This window comes from Gallus gallus, chromosome 20, assembly GCF_016699485.2.
Source record: "Gallus gallus isolate bGalGal1 chromosome 20, bGalGal1.mat.broiler.GRCg7b, whole genome shotgun sequence".
Lineage (NCBI taxonomy): Eukaryota > Metazoa > Chordata > Aves > Galliformes > Phasianidae > Gallus > Gallus gallus.
Window position 1 is genome coordinate 13926243 of NC_052551.1, and position 25293 is coordinate 13951535.

Here is a 25293-nt window from a genome sequence, read left to right on the forward strand (position 1 = left end):
TGCAGACCTGTCATTTTAAAAGCATAAGTATTTTTCACCTCAGATAAAAGATACAAGTGTTCAAGGATATGTCTGTAGTTCATTCAAAGCTATGACTGCTGTTTGTACATCTGCAAGGAAACATTAACTTAAGTCTGACTTACTGGTACACTGTTAGTTTAATTTTGAGACCCTTGTGTAACTGGTATCGTTATTACTATAGCATGGCATTCAGTGCAAGCCAGCTGCAAATTTACCTAAGTTTGTTATGGTGTTTTGCAGTCTGTACTGGGTTAATTCCTGCCAGTATACTTTGTCTGAAGGTATGTGAATTATATAAATGAACTGCTGACTAGACTTGAGGCTGTATACCCAAAAGGAAAGTGTTTGGAAGCAATAGTGCCTCACCTCCTGTGCCACCTCCTGCTGGTTTCTGTGGTTTACTACCCCTTCAATTGTTTCAGCTCAACGATTTGTGCAGCTGCACTCGGAAATGCATCTGGAAACTAATCTACTTAAAAATATATATGTATACCAGGTTTTCTTCTGGCTTAGTTTCAAGGCAGATCAGGCCTCCAGTGCAGTGAACTGTGTGGCTACACAGACTATTTCTTCTATAACAACAGAGTACATTAATGCTGGGGGAGGAAGATTACCAAAGAAAAGCAACAACACCTCCAGCCACTGTTGCCACTAAATACTTCATCTTGAGACACAACTAAATCTATTATTTCAGTGTTTCATAATAAATTATGATTTAAATTAAGATCATATTTTAAAAGATTCTGACTGGACATAATTTCATATGCCATCTCCTTGTGGCCCATGGATATAGTTTGGGCTCTGATGGGTGTAGATAAACAATTCTGAGGACAGCTCAGAGTAAAGCTTTATGCTTTTTATCTGGGAGTGGAATTCTTAAGAGCCTTTCAGTTTCAGATAAACTGCCAGTGGTGAAAAATAATGATATGAAAATAAGAGTTTGTCCATTTTAATAAGTATTTTGTAACAAGGGGTCTATTTTCATATTGCCCTCTAGAGACCAGTTGTTTCTGGAGGCACACCTTACTACTTTGGTAGTGTGCAATTTCTTCCTGGTCATCATTTTTATAATGAAGGAAGCTCTTCTAGCAGGGTTGAATCCCTTTTTGTAACTGGTAAAGTAGGTGGAAATTTAACCAACCAAGTTATTCTGGTTTCTATGAAAAATACTGTCTGTGAAAACATAAAAACACTTACAAAATGTCAACATTCACTCTTATCTGCATACAGATCAATACAAATGGGTCACAGTAACCTCTTAGAGAGCAAGCCTGCCTGACAACTAGAACTAGTATGTATCTAAGGTTCTCAAAAAAAAAAAAAAAAAAAAAAAAGAGAGAGAGAGAAAGAAAAAAAAAAAAAGCCAACAACAACAATGAAAAGTCTTTAGCTATGGAGTATCTGCTCCCAACAATGCAATTTATGTCAGATGGGTCTGGATGATCTTGTTTCAAGATGGCTTCTTTTAACTTTTCATTGTAAGAGAGGTAAAACTTTCATTAATACAGACAAAATTTTAATCTAGAAGTATATATTCTGCATTGCTTGTTTCACCTTGTTTCCCTGTCAAATGACTGTCTTACTATGATACATATAAATATTTTTGACTGACAGAAATGTAGGATATGTTCTCTAATTGTATGTGTAATTACCACCACTGCATGCAGTAAGCAGTGCATGTATCTATCTTGGGGCAGCACATGCAGAAGCTATTAAGTAAGAAGCTGAAAAGCCATTTCTGCACTTTGTGGTGGTATGAGTGGTACATAAACTGAACTGACATGGGAAGGTGGTGCAGCACACATCTGCAGATACATTACTTGGCAACTACAATTAACAAAACCAAGATGTAGCAAAGCTTGAAATTACCGCAGTATTATAGTTGCCTGTGAAAATCATAAGATGTACAGTGCCTTGTGTGGTGTGCAGAGCCTGAATTCAGCTGAGAACTAATCAGTGAAACAATTAACAAAACCCTTAAAGTAGTGTCTGGTCTTAGTCTAGTAATATTGGTCAGGTTCAGCGTACCCCATGATTTGTGTTTAGCAGCCTTGTAGTTTAATCAGGAGCCAGGATAAGGCTGATTTGCAGAAAGTAGCTTTAATTTCAGAATCTTCAGTGAAATGGCAAAGTCAGAAGAGAAATATAAATACTTGATATTTACATTTGGCTCCTCTTCTTTGGCATGTTAATTGAAAACTGAAATACAAAGAGGTCAAATATGAAGTAGATTGCAAAGACTTGGGTTTTCTGCGTTTGTTTCCTTCTAAAGGCATTTCATCTGCTACCAATTTCAATTTTGTATGCGAGATTAGATTCAGCAAATCTTTCGACTGTGTAGTGTATACTCAGGCTTAAGGTTTACCTACTAGGTCTGTGAAATTAGTGAAAATTCTGAAAATTGTCTATTTAAAATGTTATACAGAATACATACCATTTTTTTTCATCTGTCATGTTCTTCTATTACATATTGTGATATTGTACTGTTAAACATCACATCTAAATATAGTATTTAATAAATAAGAAGTAAGTTGGAAAGAGTAATCTATTCTTCTCCACCCAAAGGATCAAGCAGTTAAAACTATAATCATATTCTTCTGGGTCAGATCTTTTGCTGATGAACTCTAGCTCAGTAAAAACCTGAAGTACAAGGGACAAAAATCTGACACAACTATAAATCTGAATCATTGTAAACCATTCTTGAAAACGTTTATCATCCCACAAAACCGAAATTCCTAAGTGCTTGACAATGAATCTTTACCACAATTCATTGTAACATCTCTATGTAGTTTGATAAAGGCATACAGTGTAGTGTCACAGTTAGGATGTGGCCACATCACTCAGAGCAGTCACTGTGCCTCATAAATGGTTGTCTGTGTGCTGAGCTGTAGTCACTGACCATGAAGTCATTTTTAGCCTGTGCCAAGTGCATTTGATTAAATTGCTGTGAAGGTTAAAGGTAGCTCCTAGCATTGAATTTTGGAGGTTGTGTCTAGTCCCTTTTAGTTTTCTTTGTTGCATTCTTGTAGATTGGACCTTTAGCAGGAAATTAATGACAAAACCCCATAAGGATTTTATAAAAGACAGTGCATAGTGGCAGTCCACATGCACTTCTCAACTAGTTAGGATTACTTAAATGAAGAGAGAGGGTGGGAATGATCGTTAACATGCAGCTAGAAGGTTTATTTTAGTTGCATTATTTGCAGACCTGGCAACTGAGGCAGGAACTCCATGGGATCACAGGTTATTGTCAGCTCTTTTGAAATTTGAAGGATATGTTAGATGATTACCAAAATTATGATAGCCTGGAAGTCTTAAAATTTCTGGTATGCATATGCAGACATCATTTTTGCTACCTGCCATCTAGAAGTCTCTGACATTGTTGCAGAGCTACAGTATCTATTTTGTGGGGTTTGTGTATAGTACAGTATATTTGTTGTATCAATTTTGATTCTGTCTCCAAAGCTTTGTGCACAGAAAGGGAGGTAGCTGGGGAAACTGATGTGGATCCACTTCGTAGTGGGGACAGAGGTGTGGACTCCCACCTGTGTGGTGGGGATCTCATGGGCTGCTTCCAAGACTACATAAAGCAATTACCACTGAGGCCCATTCATGCTGTCTTCAGTCAGCATAATCAAGAAATCCTATGACACTGGTTCTTATTAATGTTACTTACTAGAAGACTTTGGTGTCTTAGGCTGCTATGCAACAGTTGCTTATCTGTCTTGTATATTCCATAATAACGGCAGTAGTGTTGTGATTTAGAAGAACATTGGTTCCCAGCTGACAGTGTACAGAAAAGATGTTCGTTGTCCTTTTTTTTTTCTCAATGGGATTTTATGCTCACATAACTGATTTAACTCTGATAGCGTTACTTCTGATTTATTAAAAAAAAAACAGTGAGTAAAGAAAAGATCTACTTTTCCAAAGGAAAAAAATGAAAAGATGAAGAGCGAAATAACACTTAATTGGATCCAATGAATGCGTGCTTTGCTATGGAAATTTGGGCTCATGTGGGTTGCGCTAAGCAAATGTACTCACAGGAAGAGCCAAAAGACACTGTTGGGTCACGTTAGCTGGCCACTTGTTGACCAAAACAGAAAATGAAAACTTCCTTTGTCACATGAGCATTTTCTTGACATAGCATCCATCTCAAGGTGTATAAGAAACTGGTTTACTGACAAGTTGAAAATTAAGTGATACAGTGAAGAAATTTTATTATGTAAACTACATGTTATTGAATTTATAGAAACGTTTTAGCGCTGTTTAAATCTCATATAGATTTTGCTGACAGTTTTGTTTTATGTTTATATGTATGCATACATATACATACAGAGAACATATATCTATACACATGCATAACGTGTATGTTATACATTAAATAAACTTGCAGATGTATTTTTTTCAGCATTAAAAAATAGAAATAAAAAGGACTCATGAGATGGATGCCAAAAGAGTTTCTCAATATGATGAGAAATTATTTCTAAAATACAAATATTCAGAATAAACTCTCTGTGAAGGACTTTATGTGATTGATTATTAATTATACATTTTGATTATAGAGAATTTTTACTGCTTAATGATGAAGGCAAGTAGTTTCCTTTTAATATATTTTTAATCAACCTGTGATTTACATGATGGAATTGAATAGCATTCATATTTCCTCATAGTAGACACATCTTACCTGTATACTCAGCTTTGAGTTCATCATAATAGAAAGATATGGCAATTTAGAGCTAGGAACACTGAGTTGTGTTTCAAGGGTGCTGCTACTCTGTATTGACAGAGGATTAAGCGAGGACAGCTGACTGCTCACTAAGGTGTCTAGTTAATTGTACACAAGTCAGTAGTACAAATTTCCACTTTCTAATAATAATAAATGGGAGGTTTCTGATTATCTTCTCCCATAACATACCATTTGTGACAATTTGCTGCTAATTTAATGAAAATGGAATGGTGCTCTTATTGCGGGTTAGGAGACTTTAGCTATTATTTCCTCTCAGCATTAACTAACTTATTTAAATAAAAGTGCCATGAAATAAAACTTAGTTTTAAACAAAATTAATTTTGAAAGGTCTTCGTATGACAGTGCGTGATTTTCTGAGTGTCATAAGAATCACATGAAACCTTCCTTTTTTTAGATAAAATTTTAGAGGCGCTATTTTAGAATTCATTTCAGAGCCGTTCTAGCTTTTTTTTTTTTTTTTTTTTTTTTTTTTTTTTTTTAGTCTGTAAGGGACTTCTATAATGGAACAAGGAAACAAGGAAGTTTGCTTTTGTTACAGCAAAGCATTCCCTACTGTTGGAACATCATGTTTTACGAGGTGAAAAATATCAGTTGCCAGAGCACAGTTCTAATTGCTGGAAAAGTGTCTTCCCCCCCCCCCCCCCCCCCCCCCAAAAAAAAAAAAAAAAAGAATTGGACTGTTCTGTTTTTGAGTGAAGAAGCATGTAGATCTATGAAGTACATTCCAGCATGCAATATTTCAGAGAATCACAAAACTCTATTGCTCAAGATTTCCATATCCAAAATAGAAGCATATATGTAAGCTTGTAAGGGGAGTGATTGGGTACCGACTGAGAACTTTTTAGCCAAACATTCTTTGTCTAAAAGTAGTGTTAAAAGAGAAAACTTCTGTGGATATGTAGTAGTTTTAATAAAAAGTTTCTAGAATCAGAATGGAATTTCTAATCAAATTAAAAGAATGTGAGAGAGCCTCCCATTCTGGAAAATGAAGAATTCCAGTAGTTAGTACTGTGACTCACAACAGGAACTAACTTTTGTCTCCTCTGTCTTAGAGAAGATCCTTAAAGAAACCACTGTTTGGAATTTGACCACTTGTATGTGCTCATGTTCTGGTCCGTCTTGGAAAAAAAATTGGAAGGTCCACAGTTTGTTCCAGACCAGAATGCAGCTACATGCTTGAAGTTCCGAATTTTTCTCAAATAGTTTTTTACTGTCCAGCCTCAACTGTACAAATAATAGTTTAAATACAATGGCTTTTAGTGCTTTTAGCCTTTAAATACCATTCATCTTGGTTTCACTCTGCCTTTTCTGGGACATATGCATATCATGTTTGTCCTACATCTGTTACCCAGATGAACAATGCCATGGGATGTATGACTCACCTAATGGCTTGAAATTCTGGCACCATGTTATTGGTTACAATAGGTGGGGCTCTATGCACTCAAAACCAAAAAATGTGTGTTTGAACAATAAAATGTTTGGGGCTTGTTTGGCTGTGTTTAGGTTTGCACATTGCGCACATATTGACCCCAATTAAATTACGAAGAAGAGAATATCCATTAAATAAGTTATTAAAACTACTACAGAACTTGTCAAATGAATGACTGTACAAACAGTGGAGCTGTTTCTTAGGGATTAGAGAAAATCTGGACTGTTCCCAGACAAAATCCAGTTGAGGTAAGATAAGATAAGAACTGTTCATTGGATCTTCAAAGCCTAAAGGATTGTGGAAAATATTAAATTGAATAAGTTCTGTGAATTGTTAATTTTTCACTTCTGTGAAGCAGCTTATATCAATGTAAAGTCAAGCATGGGAGAATTATGTCTATATAAGACTGAAAACAGTGGTATTACCTAAACATGGGTAAATAATAATAAAACTCTGGTAAAGCAAGTAGCCTAATATCCAATTATCTAATGTCTCTATCAATGCAAGGCAAAACATGTTCAGTTCTAGCCATTACTAAACCACCCTCCTCTTTTCCCTTCACAATCTGTAGCCCATAGTTTTCTGAAGTAGTTTCACCTGACTCAACATCCATTTGCTGTGTAAGCAGCAGTGCTGTGACAGCAATGTGATGCTGTGTGGAAGAGGATCCTCACACAAAATTCTCCATGTCAGAGGAACAGTTAACTTGTTTGAGAGAATTAGTCCCCTGAGGACACACTTCTAAAATGGGATATTCTTTTTGCTCTGCACTTTCAAGGTAGCACACTCAGTTATGTTTCCCCGTGAAAGCTGTCCTGGTAGCCCTACTGATTCAAATACATGGTTTGAGATGTGAAGCTAGCAGACTATTTGGTACAAATTAAGAAAAATCTGTGGCTACTTTGATGATAGTCTTTAATGCTCAAACTGAGAACAGTCAGTAAGAAAAATTTACAAAGGAAATGGTAAAGAACATTATGATTATGGTTTTAATGTTGTGAGATAGGGAAGTTTGTGTTTCACAACTAATTTTAACTTTGTCTTTTTGAGATAATATAAAACTGAAAGTAGATATTTTGTTCCGTGTTTGGCATTGTGATCAGCTCTTCAGTAACTAGGAGAACATGAGCAGTGCTGAGCACTGCAGTGCTTGACCCGTGAACAACTGGAATAGTTGCTGGTTAAACCACTGAAGATATCACTGCCTGTGATCAGGAAAGGTGCAAATCCAGCTCACATCTCAAGGACTGTGCTGGGACGAGGCAGGATGGTATTTTAGCAGTACTGAATTTTGTAATTGTTAATTGGCAGTTAAATATGCCTATATTGCTACTGCTAATTAGCAGGCTACAGGGATAATGAGAAAATTAAGATATATGAGAGATTTATTAGACACTGACACTCCAGTTAAAACTCTCCATGGAACAGATAACTGTACTTTGAGCAGGGCATATTTTCCATGCAGAGTGGGCATGCTATTGTCCCTATTTGTCTAATTTCACCCTAAGTAGTTCCAGATTTCAATAAAACAGTGTTTGTGAAGATTTCTCTCTACGTATGTCTCTAATGACTGGGTATATTCATCTGGACATGGATTTGAATTCTCTGCTTACTAATGCCAGGAGCCTAATGGTCATGACCCAGGCCAAAAGCAAATGGTGAAATTGGCTTCCGGAATGTATGTGCAATGTAATGTGCATGATTCTAGTTTAGTTTCAAACCACTGAAGGATGTACATAGCTCATTCCCAGGATGTTCATCCTGTTATGAATTGAACAAAAGTGTAGTCCTTGAAGAGCCACTGAGATACAGAGAGCTGTCTGGTGGTGTTTGCTGAGCAACCTCAAATTCCACTGTCTAATTGAAACTCAGCACTTTCTGTGCAGAGCTCAAGAATTTCAACAAATAGGATAGTGGTGCACAAGTTTAGAAACAGATTTTCTTGAAGGGATAACTTCAGTATTAAATTTTGAAGGAAGATTCTGTTTTCCAAAAACAGTTTCATGTCAGACTACTGTAAGATTTGGGGAATTTCTCATATAAACTTCCAGGAGTTAATGGCTGGAATGATACAGCTCTGCATGTCACTGACTCTGCGTGTCACTGACAAGGAGTTAAGACTGGTGCTATTAAAAGGCCTCAGTCTTGGGGCTACTAAGCTAATAATCCATTCTGTATATTTCTGTGGAAGATTCTGTAGCACTAACCTGAAATCAGCTGATTTTTCCTAAGGTGCTTTTGAGAACCAGCAATCAGGTTTCTAACAGATGGTGCCAGTCTGTGCTGTGTTCTTTGTGTCCTCAAAGTTCTTCAGATACAGTTTTTAATATCTATGAAGTATTTTATAGTACATCAGATCTCTTACTGTGCTCCCTACTCTTCTGCTAGTCTTACCCCTGCAGTTTCAATAAGAATTCAATGTGAACTGCTTTCTCTATAGGAATCCTCAGCTGTACAAATCCTCAGTTTTACTGCTGATTATTGGTGTCTGTGTTGGATTTTCCAAAAATGACAGTGTCACACAGCAGGATCTGATTCAGTCTCACCTGTAGATAACAGGTTAAAATCTAGCTTGTAGTAGTGATGACAGAAATTTTGACATGTGGCTGTTACTCAGTTACGTGCAACAACAATTTTAATTCTTGCTATCAACATATTTCTTAATCTTATTATCTTTTTTTATATATGCTTAGCAGTATTTCAGAAATTCATTTTTTTCCCCAGCACATGGATTGTGATGTGACTAGGAAGAGAGTGGAAAGAAGTGTTTGGTTTTCTGCTAATTGGCCCCGTGTCCTTGTCTTAACCCACTCTCCCAGCTACTGTGATAAGTTTCTACTTGTTGCTGTTTTTTTCCATTTTAAAACTTTTGTCCCAGTGCCAGAACATTATGTTCCTGGTTAGAGCCATGACGTCAAATGGTATCTGGCTCCAGGCCAAGGAATGCTGCTGGGAAGGAGTGGATGAATGAATGGATTTTTCAATTCACATTGTAGTTGCCTCTTTCAGAGCCAGGAATCTTCTTGTAATATTCAGTCAACTGGCTAATGTAAATGTTATCAGTGTTCCTTACTAGAACTAGAAGGAATTTCAGAGAGGATTCAAAACTGGTGATGGTCACTATAACTATAATGAAAGAAAGATGAGTCAGTGCATGCTGCCTGCTAAATATAGTAGGAAAAAGAACCCTGTGCCTGCAGTAGTTATTATCCAGTGTTCAGAAACTGAAAGAGATGAAAAATGTCTGTGTGCTCACATTGTTTGCATTTCTATCAAAAATAATCCATCCTTAACTCAGCATGGCAATACATTTCTTTTATCTGTACATTTGCAAAGCTGAGGGTTCAAAATTACAATTGAATTTGGAATTTACCCCTGTAAATTCAGAAATTTGTGGGTTATGATAATGTTTTGTTCCTGGGTTTTCACTCTGCTTTTTTAATGAAAATCTTCTCTTGAAACATCTTTCTCAACTGAAGGCTAATCTTCAGTTTACTTCCTGTTCATTTTTGTGATTTGCTGATTAACAAATCAGTGTGATAGGAACAACTGCTATGACATGCTCACCTTCAGTTTAATTACACAGAGTTTTTTAATAGCCTGATGTATGGAAAATGTAAATTGAATGTTTGGAACAACCATAGTTTTGGCAGGAGAACCAGGCAGGCTCTTGATTTTATCCAAGTAAACCAACAGACATACAGAAGATACACAGGTAAATTGTGTGGAGGATCAGCAGTCAAATAGCTGCCAAAGAGGAAGTGGTGGCATGGTTACACCAGTTGGAGTGCATTACAGGGCTTCTAGTATATAAAGCCAGAAATTCCTGAATTAAGGACCAGCTAAGAGTAGTCTGGGCTCCTTTATTAGGCAAGTGAAAAGAAGTTTAGGCATTCTAATCTTTATACTTGCAATTGTGCACACTCTCAGAACATTATGATAATAAATGTTTTACTCTATTTCATAACTAAAAGACACTGTAGTCCAGATTTTAAAAAATCACACTTTAAAATGAATTTTGCTAATTGCTGCTACTCCTGGATGAATACAAAAATACATTTTTAAGTTTTCCACCTGGTAAGAGATGGTTATAACAACCCTAACTATTTTGGCATCCAGAAGATGGACAATACATTGTTTAAATAGCACCACCCTGTTATAGCAAAATACCTGGGTTCTTAGATGTATTTACTAGCTCACATGTCTTAATGAAAGCATGACTCCCTGACTTACTGCTTAAAGTGGCAAATATGGTTATTATGCCAGATGAACGATATATGCTTAGCTTTGACTGTTCTTCTGAAATCAGTGGGACTGCTCACGGTATTAAAATATACATTTAAACATTTTTCAGCATTGATGTGAAAAAGTCTGGGTTTCAATGCAGATATTTAAAAAACTGTAGCCATTCTCTACTAGATCCTTGTGAATAGTCTGGGTTGGGCAATGGAGGAAGAAGAAATTTATTGATCGTCCTTTTTTGTTTGTTTGTTTGTTTTTCTAATTTGGAAAAGAAAAACGGAATAATGAAGACAATGATAATGATGCCCAGTTCATCAGAATTTTGTTTTGAAAATTATTAAGCAGGACTGGCGTGGATTGCTTTTCTGTCTTGATCCAATATGACTATTTGAGTGTGAGTCTTGCATAAACTTTGTCATTACTAATTCACCAACACCTTTATAGGGTGAAACTGTATGTACTATAAACAATGTACCATAAATATTAGAGAACTATAATCTCAGGGATAGTTCTCTTCAGGACAGCTTGGAGAGAAGGAATCCTTAAACTTTTCAGACAATTGGAGTTTGGTGTAGGACTGGATACAGAGAAAAGACGAGAGCAGCAAGCAGTCAGCATATGAAATAGGTGTGTGAGCAGTAGCAGTGGTTTCCAGCCTTTTGTGAGGAAACCAACTGCAAGCAAAGCAAAACTATTTAGTATATCCTCTTTGATGATAGTGTAAAATTGTGAATTTATGTGGGCTGTGACAAGTGTAGCTGTGATGTCAGTGGATGTGAGCTTAGCAGCCCTTGGGGAGTCATTAGCCGCCGTGTCTCAGGTCATGCTCAGCAGGACCTTGATTGACTGAGCTGGTGATGTTGGGGTCCATAGCAGCACTTAAAGTCAGACTGATCCGTTAGGATGTCTTTCATTTTTAAGAGTGTTGACATCGTAAGTTGGGGCTGTTTTGCAGCTTACTGCGAGTTGGACAGGGATGTAATGAAGTGGTGTCATGTGGGAAGAAGATGGATTATAGAACAGAGGAGAATGTTGCAGGGGTTGTCGTTTGCTGAGATATCAGGCTTAAAAGCAGTAAGCTTTTAAGAAATCCAAATAGATAAATAAGAAATACCTATAAGCCATGGAGCCAAAGGTACCTCTAACATGACTTAGCAGCTTGGGCACTTTGCACTAAAGCAGTACAGTGAAACATAATAGCTGTCCTTCCAGAGAGTAACAGCTCGTATCAGTAAAGTGCTATTTTGCAGATTTATCTTTTTTTGCATTCTGGGTTTCTCCTAGCACATGTTATGTACCTCTTTACATCTCTCACCTCTTAATATAAGCCTCCAGAGGTCTGTAGCATTGACCAGGGTCTGAGGCTTTAGTGCTCCAGTGCTCTTTTTCTTAGAAACTGCAACAGATCCATTTCTTTTCCCCACAGAAGTAAATGACACAGTAATGGGTGTGGGAACTTAGTAGTGGGTTGACTTCTGCACATTTTATTTGGGTTAGTTCTCCCGAATTTCTATGCTGTTAGCCCAGCCAGTTCAAACTGTACTGATCATAAGAATTAAGCACAATATAATCAAACTGGCTTATATGATGACACTTCTGAATCCAGACTGTGTCTCCACACGTAAGTACAAGGAGGTAAACAATGACAAGAAATTAACAGAACTTCCTTGAACCTCCCCAGAAAAATCCTGTTTTATTCACAGCAGAGGTTCAGAACAGCTCATGTTTTAATTGAACCACTTCACTCATCCCTAAATGAAAACAGTTGCAAACAGTGTCCAGTGTACATAGCCTCAGGCACTGTAAAACAGTCAAATGAAAAGACTTCTCTTTGTTTTATTTATTTACTTGAAGCTAAAGAAAAATGCCAAAATTCTGCCCTTGAACAAATCACAGCTTTTCACATACTTTACCCCAGGCAATAATTATATTTTTCCCTAACCTAAGAGTTGTTTTTGTTTATGTTTCTATATTTTTGTATATCTTATTTGTTTACTTTTTCTGCTTCTTAAAATTGTCTCTTCTCTTTAGAAGTGGGAGAGAAGGAAAGGAATTGAGGTGAAACCACAGCATGTTTTCATTTTCTTATAACAAACAGCTCTTTTTTTTTTCACAAGCTTCTGCAGGCACTAAATACCAAATATGGCTTGAGACAATAAATTATAACGTCCTTTAGAGAAGAGCTGGGAAAAAAACAAATGTGTTTATAACATGTAAGAAAAAAAGAAATAGCTCGCTTATATTTTACTCTACATTGTCTCATAATTTATTTTTGTAAAATGTAATGATGATAATTATCCTTGCATAGATCACTTTCAATTTGCCAAAGTCCTTACATATATGAATAAGTAATATTTCTTCTGTTTTTCAAATTTTTTTGTTGTGTAAAAGTAGCAAACGCCCCATACAAGTTAAGGCTGACATTTTCACAACTGTCTTGTGCTTGTCTTCATTGGTGACATTCTGTGTTGAAGTTTATAAGCGAGCTCAATCTTAAGCAGAACAGTTAAGCTAGCCAGTGTTAGAGAGGTCACCTGGAGGAAAGAGATAAAGTTTCACTTGCCCCAGATCTCAAAGAGAGCTGAATTACCTATAACAATCATCCAGGAAGGTTTACTTTGATGTGTCAATGCAGCATAAAGAGAAATTCATTTATATTATCCCAAGGCAAGGTTCCACAGTAATGAAATTATGTAAGGGGGCTTTAGCATACTGGCAACAGAACTCTTCTTCAGTTTGATACTTAATTCTCCATGTGCCTTTAGTCAGAATCTTATCATTAGACACTCTCAAGTCAAGGTTAGATATAATTACATAGGTCCTCCCTAGGACACTGGAATTCTAAAACTACAGTTAAATGAGCTAAGTTCCAGTGCCTCTTTGTTCTGCTAGGACCCAGCCAGAGTCCAAGGAGTGCGATATCTGCAGCAATTTATTTTCTCTGCCTTGAATTCCATCAGTGCATCCTCGTTTCAACTTCTCCCACTCACACATACTTCCTTCCTTGCTCATTCAATGTTAACATTCATGTTTTATCAGCAGATGAATCTCACAGATTTATGTGCTCAAACAAACTATGCAAAAATTAACTAGGCAGGTCCTACATAAAGCTGAAGCATGTTGTTCTCTATGTCCTCCTTTAAGAATCTATCTCTACTGAAAAATGTAAATTTGATGGATAATGAAATGATTAATGAGATAAGGAACAATTCCTACCTTTGAGGCCTATATGTCAGGTGAGTTCATAGGTTAACCCCTATAATTTTTGTTCAGTAAACACGTTTGTGTTTGTATGTAATGTTTTGGATTTAATAAAATTAAAAGAAATGCTTTAAAAAATCATACCAGAAAAAAATGCCCTTATTGGGTAAGGATTAAGTACGTTTGAAGGGGCACTGAAAATCATCAGGACTCAAACAGACAGGGACAATGCCAAAGTTACCTTGTAGAAGAAATTTGAAAAATTACTCTAAAAATACTGCTTAGTTTGGACTTCGGGATTTTTTGTGAAGAAATCGTAGAATCATTAAATATTCGTGGCTAGGAGAGACTTCTGGAAGTCATCTAGTCCAACTCTCCAGCTCAAAGCAAGACCAACGTAGAGAAAATTACTCAGGATCCATGGCCATGAAGCTGTTGCTGGTATTGAAACAGCACTGTTATCTCTGTTGATGTATTGTTTTATGTCACCTTGGTATTTTAACTATGGAATTGACCTTATGAGCAGAGCAAAAGGTGATGTACATTATGCTTCTTTTTAAAAGCACTGTTAGTGATTTTTGGGATTGTCCTTGTCTGCGTAGTGCAAAATGTTTGAATGATAATGTTTTACTTGGCTTCTTTCCAAACTTTTTCTACTTGCTTTTCCACTTCTCTCAGTACGTGAAATACTTGATTGGTAATTCCACAAAGAGGTCTCTTACCCTCTCTCAGCAAGCAGAGACACTAGAAATGTCTTTCTGTCTGTTGAGAAGGAACAAAAGTGGTCTTAGTGCTTACGATTCGCTAACCTTACTGAATCAGTTTGGCATAGACATATCCCATAAGAGGACGAGACTTAGAAGCTCAGGCAAACCATTTCGTCTTGGATATACTGTGGCATTGCTACCTTTCCAGTTACCATTTATGCTGTGTTATGGTCTGTCATCTCCAGAATTTGGGATAGAGAGTGATATACAGTGTGTTGTATTGAAGACAGGAGGAAGCTATGCCAAGCACATTCCAATGAGCCCTGTTTGTTGCCAGCGTATGCAGAAAGCCTGACTCCTACCCAGTCCATCTGTACAAGAAATGATCCCTTCTAGCGGCAGAGGTTTTCTCAAAATGTTAAGGGCTTTCCACTGTTCTCATGTAGGTTATATTTAGAGTGGAAATGTCACTTGGGTAACAGTTTTATACACATTTAAGAGACCAGATTTGGTCTCTCATGTTGAATCACTCTAGAGTCTTTTCTTGTAGAATTTCTATTGTAAAAATGGAACAGAATTTGATCCATTGTATTTAATGGTAAAGTAGACACTTTAGTAGTCATGGTAAGTAGACAACAGCTGCTAGATGCAGAAAGGTTCTTCTTATCTTAGTACAGCAGATCCCTCCCATCTTAGTATCGTGCTTTGAAGAACAGGGGATGCAAATGGAGTACACAAATTTGCATGATCCTCTGATGACAGCTTAGGTTTACGTTACTATATACTATTCTTTTCCTTAATTATAGCACACAGAAGGATTCAGACAATAACAGTATAATTATAAATTTAAAAATCTCCTGAGACAGAATTTTCAGAATTCAGATTAATATTTAGATTTTTAACTTGAGTATATGCATTTGTGTTACCAAGTTGTGAAGTGAGAACTTATGAGCGATTTTGAATGAACTATTTCTGCCTTACATTTCTTGTAACAGCTGTTGATGTATCTTTTCACCATTAGTATTAATTATTTTTACAGTGAAAAATGACATCTTCTAGAGCCCATGTGTTTGACTCTGCCACCCAATGGCGTACTTTACTCACTGTCTTCTCTCCATGTCGTAGGACCTGTTCCATAATTATTTTATTTTTCTGATACAGACTTTTTTCCAGTGATACCAATTTCCACATCAGTGTAGTAACATTGTCCACAGATAGGAATTGTAACAAAACTGTTGCTTGGAAAAAGTGTTTATTTAAAGTCTAGATTATTATATCTGTGTTGGTGAGTACCTTATTCATACTTTGCTGATGTCTCACTTTTGGAATTTTCTAATTTCTTTATGGTCAGAGTTTCTTTGATGTAGCACTGTAAAGGCCTAAGGAAAAAAAATAAGAAAGAAAAGAAATAGTTACAATTCAAGCTACTACCTTTTAGTATCAGTTATGTCATAGAAGCATAAAATGTTTACCCCTTAAGTGGTTAAAAATGTTGGATGACATTATACATAAATGAGAACTTTATATGCTTAAGCCATAAGGCTGAATTGTAGTACAACCTCTCAGCTCTTTCTCATGCCAGTTACTGCTTTCAAATGAAAAACTTTGCTCCAGTGTATCCAAGTGAAGGGATCGTCTAATCTTTATGGGATAATTAGAGGGTTCTCTAGAATATGTACTTTAAAACACTGCATGGAGTGGGATATCAGGGTTATTGCTAGACCTGTCATTCCTCCCAGGTGCTCATTAATGGAATGTGGTGTTTTTGAGGAAATATACAAACTCATTCGTCCTTATCAGCACATGTCCAAAATAAGGGCTGTCAACTGTCAAATCTGGCAAATCCTGAACATACTGTACCCTAAGAGTTCAGTCACAATGCTATGAGGTTGTTTACTTTGCTTTTCTGTCTGAAGAGTTATACAGGTGTGTCCCTTCTGGGAAGATTAGAAGGCTGGGAGTTGAGAGGGAGTGAATGTTTAAGAAGTGGGATGATAATGAGCATAGTGCTACATTGGGAAAATTTGACTGAGCCCCAGGACAGGGTAATTGTAAAATGCACGGTAAAGGTCTTCAGTGCTGGGAAGAATAATTGTGTACTTTACAGTTTGGTGCAAGTGTAAGCATATTCACTGACAGGGTTAAAATACCAACATTTAGAATTAAGATTTGTAATATTTATGGGGCTTGCAACCCACCTAGCCTTGAAATAGCTAAAAACTGAGATCCATCGCAAAACAGATGAGAGCTGGCAGTATTATGGACTGTGTTTTTAGATTATATTCAGGTTTTACTAAACGCAGGCTGCATGCCTATTTCCCACCCAATTTTATTTTGCTGTATTGAGACATGAACTTTTGTTTTCATTGACATGCAACATTTGTTTTTTTCCTGACTTCAGGATATCAGTCTTGTCTTTATTTAAGAGAGTAATGGAGGTGTTGGTTGGACGGGACCTTTACTGATAAACTTCTTCAACCTCTTGCTTAGGGAAGAAGTTTACTTCTCTGCAAAACTCAGAGCTTTAGGTAATCTGTGTCCTGCCGAAAATGCTGAGCTCTTTGACAGTGGTTGGAGAAAGCAATTGTAGTCTCAGATACATCTGATAAAGTGAACCTTTGTGACTACAACTAATGAGAATATACCTGCCTAAGCTATACTTTTAGCTGCTTTGGAGTGCCAAGATTTCGGTATGAGAAGGAGTCTGAACTACAACACTCATAGCATCCTGAAATCTTACTGCAATTCTGGGACTCATTTCACACCTCTGAAAAGAACAGGAGCTCTGGGAGTATTTTGTATTTTGCTCTTGTGGCAAACAGCAGGGATGTAGGTTTCACAGAGTGGTGTTGGCAGCCCGCTGACATCCAGTGACAGAGACCGTACTAACGTCGGCTGCTTGTCGCACAGCCTCCAGCAGGAGCAGCACATCACTCATTCCCCAGGCTCTTTAGCTAAGTCTGCTTTATTCAGAATATGTCAGACTAGTTTGGCTGCCTAGTTTACTTTTAGAATAAATTCAAGAAAAATTGACTTTGCTTTCCTTGTTTGCTACAGCAAATGCATTAGGCATCCTAATGTGGTAGTACATGGGCCATCACAAGACTGAGCACATGCAAAATGACAAAGTCACCGTTTGTATTCTGTGCTGTGAATGTGTGCATTTATGACACAGTTTTTATTGGCATGGCTGAAACAGCAATGAAAATATTGTTCTACAATTCTGGGAGAGTTTATTTTCCAGTTCATAAATGTATGCAATGGAAGTAATATTTTTGAGTAAGATCAAGGTGCTAAACGAACTATTTAGGTCAAGGTGAGTAAGAAAATGGTCTGGCTATGGCAGTAAAAAATCATTTTTCAGTTGATCTCCCTTTGAGTGCCTGGTCAATATTTCACCCAACAGAGGAAAACTTGCAGTGTAAGGACATAAGGCAGTGCCAGGGTGTATGACCTTGTGGTTAAGATACGGTTTTGAGAGGGTAAACTATGCTTTTTCCAGGAGGTTAGAGATTGGATCTCTTAATTGTTTACCTTCCTTAAAAGCACTTGAAATGAAGCACAGTTTTCAGCCCTTCTGTAAGAAAAAAAAAAAAAAAAGGTAAAAAATTTTTTAGATCTCCACTAGTTTTTCTTATTTTTTATTTGCTTAAGCAAAACAATCAAATATTTGCATCTATTTTTCCCAGCACTTACGAATTAATTTGCTTTAATGTCCTTCCAGTCTGTCATTTTATGCCTGTTCAGTAGGGGTTCCTGACTTTTTGTACTGCATATTACCAGTGCAAATCCATTTGGAAATTTAACTTGAGGTTTATTCTCTCAAGACTGAGCTTGCAAGCCACAGTACATGTGTTTAACTTTGTAGGGGTAATCCCACTGGCAGTCATTGTTTATGTTATGTCACATATGCTTATGTCTTACCAGCTGCTGGATTTTTGAACAAGGTTTCAGTTTTACTGAGCTTTAAATGGCTACACAGTTTGTAAATCTTTGTACGTGTAGGCACATCTGTATGAGTCTGTATATAATCAGCAGCAGGGCTTACGTACTGGGGAAATGCAGGAAAAAATACCTACTGTAAATATACCATTAGCTAAATTTCAATCTTTTTTGAACTGTCCAGCTGAAAGAGTGCCAGAGTGAACTTTTGTGTTGCTGGAGCAAAAGAAATGCATATTGCAAAGTATGGGATGAAAATGTATAAGGAATGTTGATAGTTTGCAACTGCATTAATTTAGTGCAACTGTAGGCAGTATTCAATATCATGACTGAACGCAAAGAAAAACAAAATTGTGTCTGGTGAAAACATCTGGATTCAAGTTTTGGTGCCAGTAAGTTCTTTCCCCACTGGTAAGAAAGATTGTAAAACTACATTCCTTTGGGGTTATGTGATTCATAGGAATGTTCTTCAGCGTGCTCCCGCTCTTCTTCTAAATACATAGCTCAGGGTCATTAGCTGGCAATGGCAGTGTTCTGGGACTGAATCAGAGAGAGAGGTCAAGGGCCTCTATCCTCAATTATGCTGAATTTGCAACTGGCAGGTAGGAGAGAATTAGGCTTAGTTCCCTGGAACTGTTAGAATCCAGAACAGTGCTGGATGTAACTCAGAGCAGTTAGCTGGGGACCCTTGCATAGGAATTGTATATTAAACTGTTTTGTTCTGGGGAGCTGCTGTGCGCTTTATTCTACCCCTGATGGTACTTCTACTGCTCTGCCACCTTCCAGTATGATCCCAAACTCTGTGATACACAATCAGCTACTCCGTTGGTTCCTTCTGTAGTGATTCTGGTCCTTAGCTGCTCCTGGAAACTTGTCCTAGTTGCTTTTTGCTCTCATTATTCTGGAGATACTGTGAACACGTACACTGTGACACCACTAGCTGCAGAAAGCACTGTCCTCTGTCTTTCCCTCCCCAAGTTTCCCTGAACATGAGCTGTTCTGAACCTTTGCTGTGAATAAAACAGAATTTTTCTGGGGAAGTTCAAGGAAGTTCTGTTAATTTCTTACAATTGTTTACCTCCTTGTAGTTACATGAGGCCTCACCAGAGCAGAGCAGAGGGACAGGATCACCTCCCTCATCCTGCTGGCCATGCTTCTTTTGATGCAGCCCAGGATACAGTTGTCTTTCTGGGCTGCAAGGGCACATTACTGGCTCATGCCCAGCTTGCCATCCACCCATACCCCCAGGTCCTTTCCATGAGGGCTGTGCTCAACACTTTCATTCCCCACCTTGTATTGGTAGTGGAGGCTGTTGCAACCCAACTGGTAGCCATTGCCTAAATAGTAGTCTTCATTAAATCATTATTTTGTAGACTACAGAAATGAAACATTTCTGTTCCTATAGGCTAAAGGAAGCAGCATTCTTATTGAAGGTATAGATTGAGAAAAAGATCAGAGAATTCAGACAGAGCTAAGAAATAAACTAGGGTGTTAGACAATGTAGCTTTTAAGGAGAAATCTGAAGTGCTTAGTTATTTCATGTTCACAAAAACCAGATCCAGTCACTACAAGACATAATGAACAATATGAATCAATATCTAGATCTGAAGTCAGACAATTTCAGAAACAATAAGCAATAAGAAGCATTGTAAATGGTTCAAAAATTACCAAGCATTTTGTTAGATTTTTCACCTACACAGTTCTAGAAATATTTGTCTAAAATATGTATGTTCAACCTCAATTACAGTTTTTGATATAGGAGTTAGTTCAAAGGAATTCATTAACTTATTTTATGTAGAGAATTGGATTAAATAACTGCAGTATGCCCTTTTGACATGTTTGTATGGTCAAGCACAGCGAGACGAGGTTCCTTCAACTGCAGTCTGGTTGCATAGATTGATGTAATGTATTGCATCTCATCCTGCGCATAAGAATAAGAAGAGGGCTCCAATCTTCCTAGCACCTTTTTACAGTGCTAAAGCAAGACTGAAAACAAAATGAAAAGTTTGAGCAATGCACAAACAGAAGTTTGACAAAGGAAATCAACCTCTTGTTTTCTGTTGTATGTATCACTCCTTATCAATGCAGAAGGAAGCAGGCTTTAGTCACTTCATTCGATTGACAGCTACACTGAATCAGCGACTTATTTCTGGATCCTGAAGGAATCTTCCATTCTTTAATGTGTGTGACCTTCCACATTTGAGTGAGCTTCAGCTGTTCTAGCTGCCTACTGTAACTGCAGATGAGCTACAGTAATTCCTAAACTCTCCACACATCTTCCATCAGACTTTGCACCTACAAGGTCACCAGATTATTCTGTGGCATCAGTCACCTGTGGGGTTTTAATGCACACCTGGCTTCCAGTAGACCTGTGATAGTCACATATGTGATGACATCTTGCTTTCTAAAGAAGGAGCTGAATTTGTGCAGGATTCATCTCTGCTCATTCCCGTAATATGAACAGTTTGCATGCAGTACAGTTGTGTGCTCAGCAGATTCTACAGTTTTATGATTCATCATCATGCTTCTATTTGGTGTGAGCAGAGATTTTGTGACTGGTTGTCCGGAAATTCCTGTTTGTGGCATTATCTGCCATTGAATGTGCTGTACTCTTTCCAGTTCTTCTCACTGCTTTTTTTTTTCCCCCAAATTTAAATTCCATTTCACAATAATGTGCTTCTGCCAATACCCGGAGGCGTGTCATCAGTAGCTCAAAATGTAATTTCCTTGTCAGGTACTATTGCTTATTTATTTTTATTACTAATTAGAAATAAGGATTTTTGACCATAATGTGCTGTGGATCAAGGTAAAGACAATGATACTCCACATATATTTTAAAGGGCGAAAAAACATATGACAGATATGAAAATTACCTAGTATACAGCATCTGATATCTCTGATAGTGTTTTATTTCTTCTTCCAGGCTTGTCTTCTAGTTTTCACATTTCTGCAGAAAGGGTTGAGTGAAGCAGTTAGATCCAACCTTTGTATTTAGCACAGTAAATCATGTAGCTCAGTTTCTTTGCCATCATTATTTCCTTGGGCCAAATTTATACTCAGTACATGCCCACTGATTCAAACCAGAAATTAATTCAGTCCAACTTTTTTTAAAGAAAAAATATTCAAGTTGGGAGGAACTGAAACTGTAGTTGGAATCAGTCTGAAACAAAAAACATTAAAGGACAAACTCTCCTTAGAGGACCTGACCTTAGACATCTCCTATCCACATTAAAAAAGAAAAGAAAAAAAGGCATAATCTATTGTCTCTTAGGACTGGAATATGTGATGTCATAGTGAAACTGCAAAGTAATTCCCAGTGAATAAACATAATCACCAAACAACTGAGAACTGTAGTTGCATGATTAAGAATTGTTTCATAACTGGAAATTATTATTATTCAGGGGATGTAGACCCTACAGGATCATGTAGAAGTTATAAGTATGACACATTTGAGTCTATTTATTCATTCACAACTGGAGCAGACCTGGTGGCATCTGGATTATCCTGCTCCTCCATGCTTCTTGTGATACGCAGAACAAAGGCTGATACTCAACAGCTGGCTGGCCCTGTGGTTGATCCTGTGACTTTTCAGTGTATTATTCAGAAAGATTCCAAATGATTTATATCTGGGAATACATCTTTGATGTATTTGAGATGCACATTTTGAAATGTTGCTCATGTTTTAAGGTTTTAGAAAACTGATACTGAAATTACTACTCCAAAAAAGACTAAAGAGTGAATGGTTTACCTGTTTACCACATACAGTTGTTGGGGTAGCAAAACTGATTAAGTATGTATTTGTATGTATATATTTAAGACACAGTAAAGCCTAACAAGAACTGAGTAGAAGATGAAAGCAGATGTTCAGCTATAGAGTCACATATTATTGGCAATGATTACAGAAACCACTGGAAGAAAGTTCACACACAGTCACTCTATGACTTGTTTTCTAAAGAGATTCCCATCTGAAGGACTTGCTTAGCCAAACAACGTTTCTAGTCTCATTAAAATGGCTACTGATATATAGTCAGACCAGAGTCAAACTAGCCCTTTCTGTCTTTAAGTCATGTGAATATAAACTGTTAAAACTTCAGTTTGGAATTTACAGCAAAACTACTAAATTGTGCAAATAATGCATAAAGCAAAATGTTTAGTTAAGGAGAGGATGAATTGTATCTGAGGAAATTATAGTAAAGAAAGTTACAGTGATGGAAATTCTAACAAGGTGGAAAAGAAAGAGAAAACTCTGATCAGGGAACATCTGACTTCAAATTGCCATGTCAGCCTAAGTTTTTATAAAGATCTGATAGTATGTCTCACAAGCCACCTCTAAGTTGCCATAGGCACAGTATTAGTATTTCTGGTATGGATCAAATCTAACGTAAATTCCGCTGAGGATAGTGGGAGGCAGCTGTAACAATGAGGAAGAAGAACAACAGGGAAAATCCCAGGCGCCTTCCCATAAGCCACCTGAAGAACTTGTCCCACCAGCTTCAACTGTTTGTTTCCATCAATACCACCCTTTGTACACAAAAACACAATTCATGTCTGGACCTGCTGGTAGCATGGAGAGCAAAACAACCAGGAGAGCTGAGGTGTGTGTCAAGACTTGTTCTTGCACCGTGAGCAGCACACCAGAGTATAGGGATTAAATACAGTGAGACAGCCCCTTCTCCATCTGGAAGGACCTGGCTCACGTTTTGTTTGGATTCAAAATCTCATTTTAATGATAGCAATACTGTGAGTATTACCTTCTGTAAATGGAGTCTGCAAGATTGACTTCAGTGTTACACTTTGTTCACTAAGACTAGGTTTTTTAAAGGAAAGAGGAAGGTTTCTGCTGATGATTTCCATATTTATGTTGCAGAAGTGGCCAATCTGTAGCTCACTAGCTGTATGGCTTACAAAGGGGTTGAACAGAGTTTGTGAGAATGCCTGGAGAAAGGCAAAAATATACGTCATCTTGGCAAAAGTAAATACTCCTGCTGTGTATGTCACATATTGAACAGATCTCATGCAAGATCATGTCCGTGTCTGAATCTTGAACTGTAAAAGCAGCTTATGTCCAAGAGCTGGCTGGAAATTTCTAGGGCATCATGTTTAGAAAAACACTAAAATATTGCCAAACCAAGGACAAAATCATGAGCTAGCTGGCTGTGGTGTCACAGGAGAGCTGGGTGAATACTACTGGCAAGTATTTGTATGACTAGTCTGTTTCCATCAGCTTCAAGTAATATGTCTAATAGGTCTTCATTCTTCATCTGGTTTCATTCCGTAGTGAATTAAATATGTTTTTGGTTAGTCTGCACAGACTTTGTTGCAAATTATTTTTAACATTATGTTTTTTTTTTTTCTTGTGTTACGTATTTACATTCATAGAAGCAGACATGCTGAAATCTTTGAAGTTGCTTTGTATGTTCAGTATCTGAAATATAAATGATACTCTGAGATCCTAGATCAATGCAATTCACAATCTAGAGACTTTTAATATGGAGGATGATAGAACTGCTGTAAATACTCATGATTTACTTTTGTATTTTGTGAGTAGCAGTGTTAGGGTAGACTGAGTCAGAACTTGTCATGCAAGAAGCTTGTGCCCTCTGGAGAATATTAGACTTGACTGGGGGTAACCTGAGCGTTGCAACACCTGCTGTGGAGAGGAGTAATGGAACCAAACAAGACAACATGTTGCAGGAATAAGAGTATGGAATCGGATACAGCAGAACTAATGTGCTGGGAAGATAGGATTGGTTTGGACATTCAGAAGTAGACAGGAGTGTGGATAAGCATCTGCAGGATAACATTGTACTTCCTCTGTACTTCGTGGAGGGCTGACAACATGAAGTATGATATGACATGGAAGTGCAAGGGGGTAGATTTTAACAATTAAAAGGTAGTTAGATCAAAACTACAAGCTGAATGAAACAATTTCATGACTAAGCATCATTTTTGTAATTGCCTGCTATCTGAGTATCTTTTTTTACATTTTTGACAATTGCTAAAAATAATTTCTGCCACTCCTGCAAATTCACCCATAGTAATAGAGAGAATATAAGTAGATATACTGATGCAATATCCAAGTATTGTTTTGCTGTCTTTGGGATGGTAACAAAAGCCATCCCAAGCAACAGAGATTCAGCACAATTCAGTATTTGTCTTGATTGCCTGTATTTCATTATCATCTACTCTTGGTGCTGTTCTAACCAGAAGCAGAACTTAGGACAATATAGAAGGATAAAATGTAGCATACGTTGCTGAAGTGTTGACAGGTATGTGCTCAAAGACGCATGATGTGTATGTACAGATATACAGGTGTCTGTATGCACACAGCACACAACATCCTAAAGCCCTGATCTCTGCTATGGCTTCCTTAATGTACAAGTAGGCTTGTAAGGTTTAGATTTATGTAATTTAACATGTACTTTATGTACACCCAAATTATATTTATCTTTAACTACTGAAAGCACATTTCTTTGCAACTGTATAGTCACTTTTCTTTTTTCTACTATAGAATACCTTGGTTAGCCGGTCTAAAAGCCTTTTAGGTGAAATCCTGGTTTGTGGGAAATTACACTGAAGTCCTAGTAAGCAGGCAAACAGCAATTAAAAATAAGTGGATGCAAACAACAAAAATAGCAAATGTAACCAAAGGACAAACCAGAGATACTGCAATCTATTCTTTTTATCTCATTCTGTTGTGACATGCTGGATTTGCTGTAGCCTTTCCTTGATGGTTTCTATGGCTCTCATTAATTACAATTTGTGCTTATAATTTGGTATTGGAAAATGCCTGATTAATTTTGGCTTTTGTTTCCCTGTTACCTCCTTGTCTTTTCCCCTTTCACTAGGAAGTGCTGAATTGTTTACCTAGAAAAAGATAAATTGATGCTTGTGATTGTGGTACAAAACATCCCATTAAATATTACTTGCAATCATAGTTTATTTTCTTTTAATTGTTAGAGTTGAATACAACTCAACTGAAGTTGAATGGAGGCTTCCGTAAT

General features: G+C 37.2%; 1 protein-coding gene across 21 annotated transcripts in view; it reads left to right on the forward strand.

Moving 5' to 3' along the window:
• Window positions 1-25293, forward strand: part of FAM65C (family with sequence similarity 65 member C) — a 229984-nt gene that overhangs the window by 104703 nt on the left and 99988 nt on the right. The gene's annotated exons all lie outside the window — the stretch shown is intronic.